This window comes from Myxocyprinus asiaticus, chromosome 1 (assembly GCF_019703515.2).
Source record: "Myxocyprinus asiaticus isolate MX2 ecotype Aquarium Trade chromosome 1, UBuf_Myxa_2, whole genome shotgun sequence".
NCBI classification, from domain to species: domain Eukaryota; kingdom Metazoa; phylum Chordata; class Actinopteri; order Cypriniformes; family Catostomidae; genus Myxocyprinus; species Myxocyprinus asiaticus.
This window is the reverse complement of record NC_059344.1, coordinates 13,519,791-13,533,565: the sequence shown is the minus strand read 5'-3', so window position 1 is coordinate 13,533,565 and position 13,775 is coordinate 13,519,791. Positions and strand designations below refer to the sequence as shown.

At 35.9% G+C, this 13,775-nt stretch overlaps 1 protein-coding gene across 6 annotated transcripts in view; it reads left to right on the top strand.

Moving 5' to 3' along the window:
* Window positions 1-10,887: 10,887 nt before the first annotated feature.
* LOC127444719 (A-kinase anchor protein 13-like) overlaps window positions 10,888-13,775 on the top strand; it is a 142,833-nt gene continuing 139,945 nt past the window's right edge. For all 6 annotated transcript variants that reach the window (XM_051704309.1, XM_051704305.1, XM_051704300.1 and 3 more), the window contains exon 1: window positions 10,888-11,034. The gene's annotated coding sequence lies outside the window, so the exon portion shown is untranslated. The remainder of the gene's footprint in view (window positions 11,035-13,775) is intronic.

The following is a 13,775-nucleotide window of genomic DNA, read 5'->3' as shown; positions in this document are numbered from 1 at the left end:
GGCAACCAATCACAGGTGCTGTAGTTATACCTGTGTTGATGGATGTTGGCAGAACAAACTAGATCATCTGACAAATGTATGATTTTTTTATTCAAGATTCTTGTCATAAATTAGCCACTTCACATGAATAGAACTCTACATTAAATTATAAAATTTTGCTTTTTGTATTTAAAGGAATATTTTAGGTACTCATATTCAATCATACTCAAAACCCAAGTTAAGCTCAATCGACAGCATTTGTAGCATAATGTTTATTACCACAGAAAATATTTTCAACTCAGCCCTCATTTATATATATATAAATATATAAATAATTGCATATTCTTAAATTTGGTCTATGTAGATTTGATAGAGCTGGTCAAACTGTTAAGGTAAAATATTCACATTTAATGAATAGGCAATGACAGAGCCTTTGACTTTGTTTTGGTGTCGTACTGAGTCAGTCTTCCCTTGTCTATGTTGTTTTTCAAAGGGCAGAGGTCTGTAAGTGTAATCCCTTAGTAGCGTTACAGCCAAATTGACCCCATCAAACCCTTCAAAGCTGATTGGAGCGTGATCACGGCTCCAGTCACCTGACTGCATGCATTACTCTAAAGTGACAGACACGCAAGTGCTTGATTTTCTAGATCAGAGATGCCCAAACAAAGTTGGCCTGTGATGACCTTTGATTTGGCTCGCCTTGACATATATGACAAGAGCAAAAAAAAAAAAAAAATTTGCTATTGACGCAGCTTTTCATTGCATTAATTTAGCAGATTACAGAGTAATGTTTTTTTTTTTTTTTTTTGTATAATGAAATCATAAAGGAGGGGAACCAGGGCAAAATTATTATTATTTTTTTTTTTTCCTTTTATCCCCAATTTGGCATGCGCTCGTGGTGGTGTAGTGACTCACCTCAATCCGGGTGGCAGAGGATGAATCTCAGTTGCCTCCACGTCTGAGACCATCAGTCCGCGCATCTTATCACGTAGCTTGTTGAGCGTGTTACCACAGAGATGTAGCACGTGTGGAGGCTTCACGCTATTCTCTGCGGCATCCACGCACAACTCACCATGCACCCCACTGAGAGCGAGAACCACATTATAGGGACCACGAGGAGGTTAACCTGACGTGACTCTACCCACCCTAGCAACCAGGTCAATTAGTTGCTTAGGAAGCCTGACTGGAGTCAGAACCAGGGCAACTTTAATATTTTAATATAACACAGTTTGCAGAGCCTGAAATTCGGTGCGGGTATTGCGCAAAATGTTAACAATTCCCGCAATTTCCACGTTCATAATGCGGGAATTGTTAACATTTTGCGCAATACATTTTATTCACTTAACAGTGCAGCAGCAAATCAGTAAACCAATAGATACAGATGAACAAATCAAATCAATAAACTTGTTTTTGTATCAAACTGTAATTCAAGAAGCTGCGCTAGTAAATTCGCTATGTCTCTCCCTCTCTCTCGTGCAGCTGTCAACAGTGTCAGAAGTGTGAGCGCGCGCAATGAGGAAGTGCTTTGTCACATAGTTATTGAGCTTAAGATGTTACAGATGTATAAACATTTCTAAATCTGTTAATTCGACATGCAAATGGCGTTATACCATGTCTCCGTAAGTGAGTGACGCAATAAAACTCTATCGTTCCTGTTTATATAATCAACAAAGTTGTTAACATTGCAAGTGCGTGTGCCTTTCATATCTTGGCGCTCCCTCATTTTTCATAATGCAGCACATTTGCAAGAAAGGCAGAAATAGCAAAATGTATGGTGAAGAGAGACGCATAAACACCTGTTACATCTCTCATTTCCATCTCTAGTTCCATCCAGGGTCAGAAATTAATGAAGGCTCTGGGCAGTAAAATAAAATAAAATAAATAAATTCCCTGCAATCTGATATAGTTCCAAATGTGTCCATCGCGATCTTCATTTGAATTTTCGCTTAACATTATTTGTTTTGTGCCATCCGTTGTGCAGATGTTGCAGAGTCAGTGGCAGATGCACGCACCATAAACGAGCACAGACGGACACTCTGCTTTTCACACTCCACATCAGTTTGTTGTTCTGCTCACGTGCTAAAATTACTAAATGCTACAATGTAGTTAATAATAACATTAACAAAAATAATATCTGGATGTGTTAAATTGCCTTGATGTTAAATAAAACGTTATTAATATACAATAATAATTTTACAGAACATTAACCACTTTTGGTGTATGAATCATACCTCAGAATAATTCATTGTTTTATTAAATTGGCTTGAAGGAGTTGCTGAATGTTTTTTTAAGCTCCTCATTCCAAATCTGGAGAAATGCTGTCATCTACTCTGTGTCAGTGCATTTGTTTTGTAGGCTGTTAATTTAATAGCCAAAATATTTGGAAATATGTGAATGAGAAAAAAAATGCACATTATGCAATGTAGAGATCATGCAATTTTGTAATTATTGAAACATGCCATTTTAAAATTGAATTAATTGTTTAAATTAAAGTATTTGACTTAAAAGGATGACGGAGTCATAAGGCTAGAAACATTTACCTTTGTAAAGGTAAAAAAAATGCTTCCATATGAGCTCCCCCATCATTTTCAGAAATGAATTTCAGCGTTGTGTTTTTCTTACTCAATAAAAAAATTTTCATCGGAGAAATGAAATTCAGGCCCTGAGTTTGTTAGAATGCAATGTTCTCTTTTGGCCCACGGTCCTCAATCAAGTTTGATTTTTGGCCCTTTGTAGGAAAAAGTTTGGGCACCTCTGTTCTAGATGGTGCTCTCTGTGTCAGGAATACTTGCTCAATAATGCATCAAAGTCATGTAAAGTTTCACAGCTATAGATCTCATTCAGTGAGATGCCAGTGATAGGGTGTTTCTGTTTTGTGTGTGTTATTTTATACCTGATCAAAACAGAAGCCTTGAGTAATTGATTTTATCAGCAAATCGAATACAGCATGAAAGAGAAAGTCGCCATCTAGTGTTGTTCTGTGGAAGGACTATGGCAAGTAATCCATACATGAATCAGAATTATAAATACAGGACAGTGGCGTAGCCAAGGGTGGGTGGGGTGGGCCTGGGCCAACCCAAATTAGACCCAGGCCCACCCAGAATATTACAGATTATTCTTGTTTGAATGTGGTGCTTCTCTGTTGTTAAGAAAAATATAGTAAAAGAAAAAAATTTGGGGCAAAAACTTGGCCCATATATTTTTATTGAAAGTAATTTTCTGGCTACACCCTTGCTGCATGAGTACAGTTTCTGAACTGAGAGTACAGATTACAAAATAGAGATTGTGCATGGATTACTGGTGCTAACAAATCCTACTCATTGATTTAAAAACATGTTTTGTAGCAACACTGTTACATGCAAAATGTTTCAGTGTTGAACGTTATAGGATTGAACAGCAGTTTAAAAAAATTAAAAATAAATAAAAAAAAAACCCTAATATCATTGCAACACATCAGATTTTTTACAATAAATTTTCTATGTGCCAAGAACATTTTGTCAGTAAAAACTGATCAATATAATTATTTTTCCACAACAGTGTTGAGCTATTGAGATTGACAAGTGCAAACAATGAAATACTGATAAAGACTACTTTTAAAGAAACTTATCTGTTTTAAGCATATGAGTTTTAATCATACATGCATTTACAGTTATATATATATATATATATATATATATAAAGCATTACAGCCCAAGTTTGGGACCAACATAAGAAGCCATCAAAATCTGAAAAACAAAAGGGTCAAAATGGCCAAGGACAAAAAAAAAATTAAAAAAAATAAAATAAAAAAAGAGGGTGAGGTTTACTTACAAAAATGAAGAAACAAACAGGAAATGAAAACATGAAACAAAACAAGGACTGGTGAGCTGACTACATTAAACTGTCAAAAAACTAAGAGTTAAGAAATCTTTCTTACTCCCATTGGAAAAGAAAGAACCATTCTTAAAAACTTATGAGCGTTAGATAAAACATCTAAATATTATTATCAACAATATTTTGGCATACTAAACAGAGATAAATTTATAGGGTCTGTCAAATTATAAGTAATATTAGTGATATACTAATTTCAGTACCCTGTTTCAGTAATTAGATCAGTACTAGTAAGAAATGGGAACACAAACATGGCACAAATGCCACTGTTTTCTGAGAATGACACATACCCTTTTATAACAGCTTACATTAAATCTGTTTACATATTCTACAAATGCATGAGGCGTTTACCCGTTTTATTACCATGAAATTATTTTAAATCAAATATAAACAGACTGAAGATGCTTCAGTATCAGCAACACAGTCCATAAGCCTTTAAAATGTATAAAGAAGTGATTGTTACAGTTAGAAAACACAATAACATAATTGACTACACTGTACCACACCCTTGGATCTTCCCCGTCTCTGCATAAATCAACTTTAACATAGCTTGCCACTGTTTGACAGCCCACCCATACTTCCTCCTCCAGCAAGTCCTTCAATGTACAAAACAGCTTTTGTGATGGGACAAAGCTGCCAATGTACTTCACTGTGTCATGCTTGTTTCCCATCTCTCTTCTTTGATGGCAGATTAGACCGACAGATAGCAGACGAGATGTTGAAATTCACTCCACATTTACCCCTCCTTCAGCTATCACAAGTGTGTTCAAGCGCAGCTTAGCTTGACACGGAGAAGAGTCTTTTCTTTCACAACTTCCTTATTTATGTGACACCAGAACTTTGCTGGGGGAGAGGGGTGCTCTGAGGCTTTTTTTTTTTAACCCCTGTGCACTGTTCGTTTGTGAGTCACATTTGTGATGTTCGCGGGTCAAAAATGACCCGAACATAGAGCTGTGCTCAAAAGTTTGCATACCCTTGGAGAACTGGTAATATATGTACCATTTTTAAAGAAAACATGAGTGAGCAGGCAAAACACATTTCTTTCATTTCTTATGGGATTCATATTCAACTGTAGGTTATAACAGAATGGCACAATCATAAAACAAAACATGGCCACAAAGAAAAAAATGAAATGACCCCTGTTCAAAAGTCTGCATACCTTTTGTTCTTAATACTGTGTATTGCCTCCTTTAGCATCAATGACAGCGTGCAGTCTTTTGTAATAGTAGTCTATGAGGCCCCAAATTCTTGCAGGTGGTATAGCTGCCCATTCGTCTTGGCAAAATGCCTCCAGGTCATGCAAAGTCTTTGGTCGTCTTGCATGAACCACACGTTTGAGATCTCCCCAGAGTGGCTCAATAATATTAAGGTCAGGAGACTGTGATGGCCACTCCAGAACCTTCACCTTTTTCTGCTGTAACCACTGGAGGGTCAACTTGGCCTTGTGCTTAGGGTCATTGTCGTGCTGGAAAGTCCAAGAGCGTCCCATGCACAGCTTTCATGCAGAAGAATGCAAATTGTCTGCCAGTATTTTCTGATAACATGCTGCATTCATCATGCCATCAATTTTCACAAGATTCCCTGTGCCTTTAGAGCTCACACACCCCCAAAACATCAGTGAGCCACCACCATGCTTCACAGTGGGGATGGTATTCTTTTCACTATAGGCCTTGTTGACCCCTCGCCAAACATAGCGCTTATGGTTGTGACCATAAAGCTCTATTTTGGTCTTGTCACTCCAAATTACAGTGTGCCAGAAGCTGTGAGGCATGTCAAGGTGTTGTCGGGCATATTGCTTTTTTGTGGTATTGGTGCAGTAAAGGCTTCTTTCTGGTAACTCGACCATGCAGCTCATTTTTGTTCAAGTATCGTCATATTGTGCTCCTTGAAACAACCACACCGTCTTTTTCCAGAGCAGCCTGTATTTCTCCTGAGGTTACCTGTGGGTTTTTCTTTGTATACAGAACAATTCTTCTGGCAGTTGTGGCTGAAATCTTTCTTGGTCTACCTGACCTTGGCTTGGTATCAAGAGATCCCCGAATTTTCCACTTCTTAATAAGTGATTGAACAGTACTGACTGGCATTTTCAAGGCTTTGGATATCTTTTTATATGCTTTTCCATCTTTATAAAGTTCCATTACCTTGTTACGCAGTTCTTTTGACAGTTCTTTTCTGCTCCCCATGGCTCAGTATCTAGCCTGCTCAGTGCATCCACGTGAGAGCTAATAAACTCATTGAATATTTATACACAGACACTACTTGCAATTTAAAAAGCCACAGGTGTGGGAAATTAACTTTTAATTGCCATTTAAACCTGTGTGTGTCACCTTGTGTGTCTGTAACACGGCCAAACATTCAAGGGTATATAAACTTTTGATCAGGGCCATTTGGGTGATTTCTGTTATCATTATTATTTAAAAAGGAGCCAAACAACTATGTTATAATAAATGGCTTCATATGATCACTATCCTTAAATAAAATACAGTTTGTTTTTGCATGATCAGTCATATTTTCAAAATCAATGCCAAAATTTCACAATTTCTGCCAGGGTATGCAAACTTTTGAGCACAACTGTACATGTGTAATATTTTCCATTTTTTTGTAATTTTTTTTTATATGTAAGATATGTAATAACACTCATTTTATTAAAGTAAAAACACTAAAGTTGTGCATTTTTTTAGGGGATTTTATGGTATTCATACCTTAACTCTAAATTACTAAATGACACTATTTATTTTCATTAAAACAAGCACATTTTATGTTATCTTCACTTCAATAAAAACCCCTTCATTTCAGTAAATTGAAAGTGTCAAAACGTCACAATTTGTCATGCACTGGGGGTCTCTGGTGACATCTGCTGGAATAATAATAATAAAAAAACCAATGCCATGAAATAACAACTATGGCCAATAGATGGCTTCAGTCCTGTATGCATTGGCTGATCTCTATAAGCCAGTGTTGTAACAAACTTAATTTCTAGATATCATCACAAGTTATGCATTGGATATATATTCTGACATGTTTAAAATTTGTCAAATTGTTGCATTTTTCTAACCCCTTGTGTTGAAGTGTCAGATTTTGCAATGATGCTCCAATATGCTGTCAAACACGACAGAGCTCCACAGTCAAATCTGATTCTGTGGAGGGTCAAAAATGACCTAGAACATCAAAAGTGTTGCTTTTCTTTTACAACCCCTTAAACATCTAGAATCCAGATTTTGTGTGTGTGTGTGTGTGTGTGTTCAGACATCTTGTGGAGGAAAATTCACCAATTCTTGTACATCTCAGACAGGGGTGTCCAAAGTCCGCCTCGCCGGCCATCTGCGGTCCTCCAACTGCTCCGATGCGAGAAAATTTAGAAACAGAACTAGGCCCGCAATGGAGAAATTATCTAAAATTCTATTCTGGGCATTGGATGTCACTATCACATGCAGCCGCTATTCACAGCGCATCGTCTCTGCTAGTGTGTTCTGTGTCGTCACCAGCTTCATCCACTGGCAGAGTTCAACAGGAGTTTGGAATACTCCTTATTTCCAAGGATGAAGCGCTATGCAGAAAGAATGATGCATTTATTAAAGGATTGACATCAGGTTAGATACTTTACTCATGTACTTGTTCTTGTTCAAATGTCCTGATACCTCACATTATACAACTGAGTAGAGCTGCTGTTGTGAGAGCAGCTGAATAGTTTATTGAGCACGAACAGAGACGCGCGAACCGAACATACTCTTCCAGAACGTGCTCTGTAGCACTGGGAAGTATACTGTAATTAATTGGTTCGTATTTCCTTGAAACAAGAAAAATTATTCAAGGGCTTCCCAGTGCCATTTGAGTGAGGACATACTGTATTGTAGAGCACTTAAAACACTTGCTCATACACGTCTACAAAAATAAAATGAAGCACAATAATTTTGATCAAATTAAAATCATATTTGTAATGCAAGTAACAAAAGAACAGAAGTTATAATTGTATACAGTAGCTTTAAAATTCAATTCCTTGCTAAATAAAGAGTAATTCCTTGCATCACTTAATAAAGTGATACATTTTAATCTGATTCTGATTATTGTGATGGTCACACCCAACACTCAGTAGCAGATCTATATGTTCTTTGCAGTGCCACTGAATGGACATCAAAAATATAAAAATGTGAATAAATGAGTATAATATTTTGTATAAGACGATTCACTGTTCCATTATAAGAGTTCTTTGCGAGTGAAATACCCTATACTTTATTTACATGTAGGGCCTACACAAGCATGCCATAGAGCACAAATCATGATTAAGACGTACATAATATTAAGCGTACAATACAAAGATTATGCATAGTGGCAATCTAGTAGCTTCTAGCCATTTTTTTATTTTTTATTATTATTACAGCGATGCGGCCCGCTGCACCTTATTTTTTTCTGCATGTGGCCCCCGACCAAAACAGTTTGGACACCCCTGCTCTCAGATAAAGGATACCATTTTTTATTAAAGAAAAAAATATCAAATCTGGTCCCAAAAGACCCGAAAAGCACACAAGGGTTAAGGCACTGGGGGCAGGTCATTGAAGACAATGAAGATCATTATTCAAAGAGAACCCTTAAACCAAATTCTCCAGTTCAACATAATATTGGCACACAATGGCACACAATAAAAACAGCAAATCTCACATGTTTATGTTTGTTCTAAAAAGGTTAAGAGTATCAGATGTAGAAAACTTTTTACAGCAGCACACTGAACTTTTCATTTAGAGTGGCCTGTTAAGACTGTCATTGTATCAGGGCAAGAGCTGATGGATATCTAGGATGATATTTGAGGACTTTATGGAAATACTATTGAATATGAACTTAACCCTAGGATTTTGTAGATAACTTTCACCCCCTAGAATATGCATACATTTAGATGCATACAGTATATTGTTACATTTCTTATTTTGTCAGTGAAAATATTTAATGATACAAGATTGTGTGTGTGTGTGTGTGTGTGTGTGTGTGTGTGTGTGTGTGTGTAGTTACCCAACCTCAGGATGCTCAAGTTGAACTTTCACTGTACAAACTGCCATTTAATATAAAAATACCAAACTAAATGTGAAAACAATTAGTTCCTATAATCAAATGTTTCTCACTTAAACTGTCACTTATAGTCAGAGCTGTTCATCCTTCAACTTGTAGGTGAACCCTGAAGGCAAATTTGCGATGGGTTCCCTTGGGATTTTCATACAATATCTGTTTTAGATTATGAGTAAAATAAGGTCTGTGGTAAACATTACTTTAAGATACTTGGACATTTGTTCTATAACATAAATTACACAGTCATATCCCAAATGTGAAGTTTGAAGCCGTCATGTTTTTTAAATTTTTTAAATGTATGTTGCTAACAAGTTGCTAAGGACTACAGCTACAACAAAGTGAGTTAGTGAACATGCCTGACGAAACAAATACAAACAAACAAACAAACAAACATTGTAGTCCTTATTAAGCAGTTTCTTAGCAACATACTTTTTCAAACATGACGGCTTCAAAATTCACACTTGGGTATGTTTGTGCCTAATTTATGCTGTAGAACAAAAATGTATCTTCAAGTAATGATTACCACAGAACTTATTTTACTCAAAAATCCAAAACTGCCATTAGGGAAATCCAGAGGAAACCCATATAGCTCAAAAATGCGAATTCTCACCCGGGTTTTTGGACTACAAACTGGGTAACACTCTATAATAACAGTACATGAATAATCATGAATTAATACCTGAATTAATAGTTACTTCCGCATGAATTAATGACGAGTTAAGGAATGGACTAATCAGGAACTAATGAAGAGCTAACCTTAATTAAAACATGAGTCAGATGAATTCATGCTTTAATAACAGCCACCTTAATTACATGTTAGTACATGCTTGATAGTTAATGCATGAATTAACATTAGTAAATAAACTAAATCAAATAGGCTTTATAAGAAAGAATGTGAAGTACTTCAACCGTGAATTAAATGTGCATAATTTAATATGGTCATAATTTAAATATTGTATAAATTTAGCTGTCTGCAGTTTTGCCACAAACGTCATTGAATGATGCAGCATAATTCCCCATTTTTTTTTAAAAGGACATAAAAATAAATAAATAAATAAACGTAGAAAAACACAAAGTAATATGATCTCCAATAATTTGTTCTCAACTGATTTTACGTTATTCTCCATCCCTTTCATTTCATACTCACTCTACCTCTCAATTCACTTGTCATCTGGACCATGGAAATAGGAAAGGTTGTCTTTATGTTGCTGGATCAATGTTTGTTTGTATTATATATTATTTTCAATATTTTCTCAAACTGAACAGCTCCATTGTCCTCGGTTTGTGCCAGCAACGCTCAGCCTAGATAAACTGGAGTTTGTACAATGCAGTCTGTTAATTCCTCCATAGAGGGCGCCAAAAAAAAAAAAAACAACAACAACCATAAAACACCTTCCTGTATATTTTAGAAAAGGCTATTCAACTTTTCTTACATCCTTAAACTTAAAGGTAGATTGTGACTGAATTGATATTGTTTTCATAATCATAAATTGGTATGTATATCAAACTGATGTTTCCTGAATGGCAAGGGGCGGGGCGTTGTAGTCTGGTACCATCAGTCCAAATAATATTTAAAGTAGTTTAAAGTTTTATTGTGTATTTTTAATTCAATGGCTATTAAATATTCTCAGTGTCATTATTAAAGTGAAAATTATTGTCCAGATCGCTGCTGAAATTGCACTTACTGTGCGTGGTATCTGTTACTTTTCTCAGCGCTGATGAGGATGGACCAATCACAATAGTTTTTTTATTACTGGCTAAAGCATTTTTAAAAGATATATATTTCTGCACATTGCTGTGGCGAGGATTCATTTATAAGTCAAGTATCAATCTTTTATAGATTCAGTCAATCAATTAATCAATCTAATTTATGCCTTTAATTGAACAAATATCTCTAGAAAGTCAATAAACATCCTGACATTTCTGAGCGCCACTCGCCCCCTAGAGGATGCTGCTGCAACTCCTCTTTAGTCATTTACACATGGGAGAACCAATGATCACGATTAAAAACTTCCTCGAAGAGTATCACGAAACACGGATTTCATCTAACCTGTTGCCACTTAAAAAAAGGAGACTACATCTGTTTCCAAATGTGTCTGTAGGAAAGGTACAACAGCTGGCGGTTTCGAGGTAAGAATGCCTTTATTTCACACGTTTAGAAATAAAAAAGTGTAAGAGAGTGATTGTGTTTGACAGCTTTTATTCAGTGAGTTGTCATATCATGTTAGACTTGGGGAGGCAGTTGAAATGCAATATGTTAACTTGGACTGTAGTTGGACATGAACAATAAAAGAGGTGTTTTTTATCAGATATAATAAAATCAGATGTGACTACTACTGATTCACCTTGTTCAACACTTTTTTTATGTTTGTCTTGTTAATTGTGATAAAATACATTTTAAAGATAACATAGTACTTCTTTTTAAATCAGTTTTTCTTTTGTCTTATTTTTAAATTGTCTTGTGGCACCTAAAATGTTACAATTTTCATGCAGCACGGGGGTGTAATATTGCAGTTATTAGCAACAGTTTGTCACAGGTATATCCAAAACTTCATGCTCATGATTTTTTTTATTTTCAGAGTGTATTTTGATAATCATTACTAATTTTGTTTGATGCCAGTATGTATTAGTGGTACTTTTCCATTAATGTTAAACAAATAATTCAATTAACTTGCTTGTCCATCATTTAAAGAAACAGTTCACCCAAAAATGAAAGTTCTCTCATCATTTACTCAACCTCATGCCATCCCAGATGTGGATGACTTTCTTCTGCTGAACACAAATAAAGATTTCTAGAAGAATATCTCAGCTCTGTAGGTCCATACAATGCAAGTGAATAGTGACCAGAACTTTGAATCAATAAAAAGCACATAAAGGCAGCATAAGAGTAGTCCAGACGAATCCAGTGGTTAAATCCAGGTCTTCAGAAGCGATATGATAGGTGTGGGTGAGAAACAGATCAATTTTTAAATCTTTTTTTTTACTATACATCTCCACTTTCACTTTCATATTCTTCTTTTGTTTTTGGTGATTTGCATTCTTCATGCATATTGCCACCTAGTGGGCAGGGAGGAGAATATCCAGTATATTAAAAAAGAACTTAAATATTGGTCTGTTCATATTGCTTCTGAAGACATGGATTTGACCACATGTCTTCATACGTACACACAAGTTGTTTTATACTGCTCTATATCTGAAATGTTATTTCCCCCTTATTTTGCATTATATGTGTTTCTTTCCACCTTTTATTTATCCATGATAAAGCCATGCACTTATTCAGGCTTTATATATTTACCTCCACCTTCTTGTACCTTGTGCATGACCTCTGATTTTTTTATAATTTATTTATTATTGAAGAAAAAAAAAAAGAAGAAGAAAAGTATTCATTTGTGTTCTGCAGAATAAATAAAGCCATACACAACTTTCCCTTTGGTTTTTCAATCTCCTCACAGTTTATCCATTTCAAAGTGCTATCGGCCAAACATTCATTGGTATTGATTTTTTTGTTTGTTGTTTTCAGTGTTTCTTATCTGGTTTTCCTCCTCTGGTTTTTAAAATGTGACGTCAGTAATGCAGTACAGGTAAACATTGACCTATATAAAGGGTGACCTGTTCCCCCAGTGAGGAAAAATAGTTATAACAACAGGAACACACAGCAATAACAGCAGGTTTTTAGAGCAGCAGTTAGAAGAACATTAACCAGATAGGCATCGGGTGGCACAGCGAATAGCAGTGGCCTCTGTTATTCTGTAAGTGCACTTGGAAACAGACACCTGAGCCACGGCCTCCTTCCTCCCCCACCTGTGACATCACACGCCTCTTATCTGCTGCCAAACACAAAGCCGCATTTAGCTTGCAATAATCAGCGGTGTGACCTAACCTGTCGTGCACTGGAGATGCGTGAACGTTCAGGTGTGCTTTTGGAACGTCTAGTTTGTGTAATATGCTGAAATAATGGATCTATGAGCTCTGCTGTACTCGGCTTGGAGTTCTCTAGAGCTAAGGTAAGGTGTCATCTGAGGAGTTCGATAAAATGTGAGGTACTACAGGAGATATGCATCCTGTAAGTGTTTAGAAAGAGCAAACTGAGCAATGCTATAACCTTAAGAATGTTTGTAAAGTATGATTGGGCATTAGACATTTTTAAAATCGAGCAGCAGTCACAGTTTTAGTATTAATGACTGTCATTCCTTTTAAATGTGCTGCATTTTTTTTGTTTTTTTGTTTGTTTTAGCTGATCTTTTAATTATGACACAATGTCAACTTCAAGAACAAAGTGTTGCTTAAGACAAACCAGTAGTTTAAAGGAATAGGTCACCCAAAAATTTAACATTTTCTCATCAATTTACTCACCCTCATGCCATCCCAGATGTGTATGACTTTCTTTCTTCCGCAGAACACAAATAAAGATTTTTAGAACAATATCTCAGTTCTGTTGTTCCATACAATGCAAGTGAATGGTGACCAAAACTTTGAAGCTTAAAAAGCGTATAAAGCCAGCATAAAAGTAACCCATACAACTCCAATGGTTAAATCTACATCTTTTGAAGCAATATAATAGGTGTGGGTAAAAAACAGATCAATATAAAGTCCTTGTTCCTATAAAATTTCCTCACTTCCCAGTAGGTGGTGATATGCACAAAGAATGTAAATCGCCAAAAACCAAAGAATAACTCTTAAGAGAGAAGTGCACTTAGGAGGGCTGTTTGAAAGTGGAGATTTATATTAAAAATGGACTTAAATATTGATCTGTTTCTCACCTATACCTATCATATCGCTTCAGAAGATATGGATAAAACCACTGAAGTTGCATGGATTACTTTTATACTGCCTTTATGAGCTTTTTGGAGCTTCAAAATTTTGGTCACCAT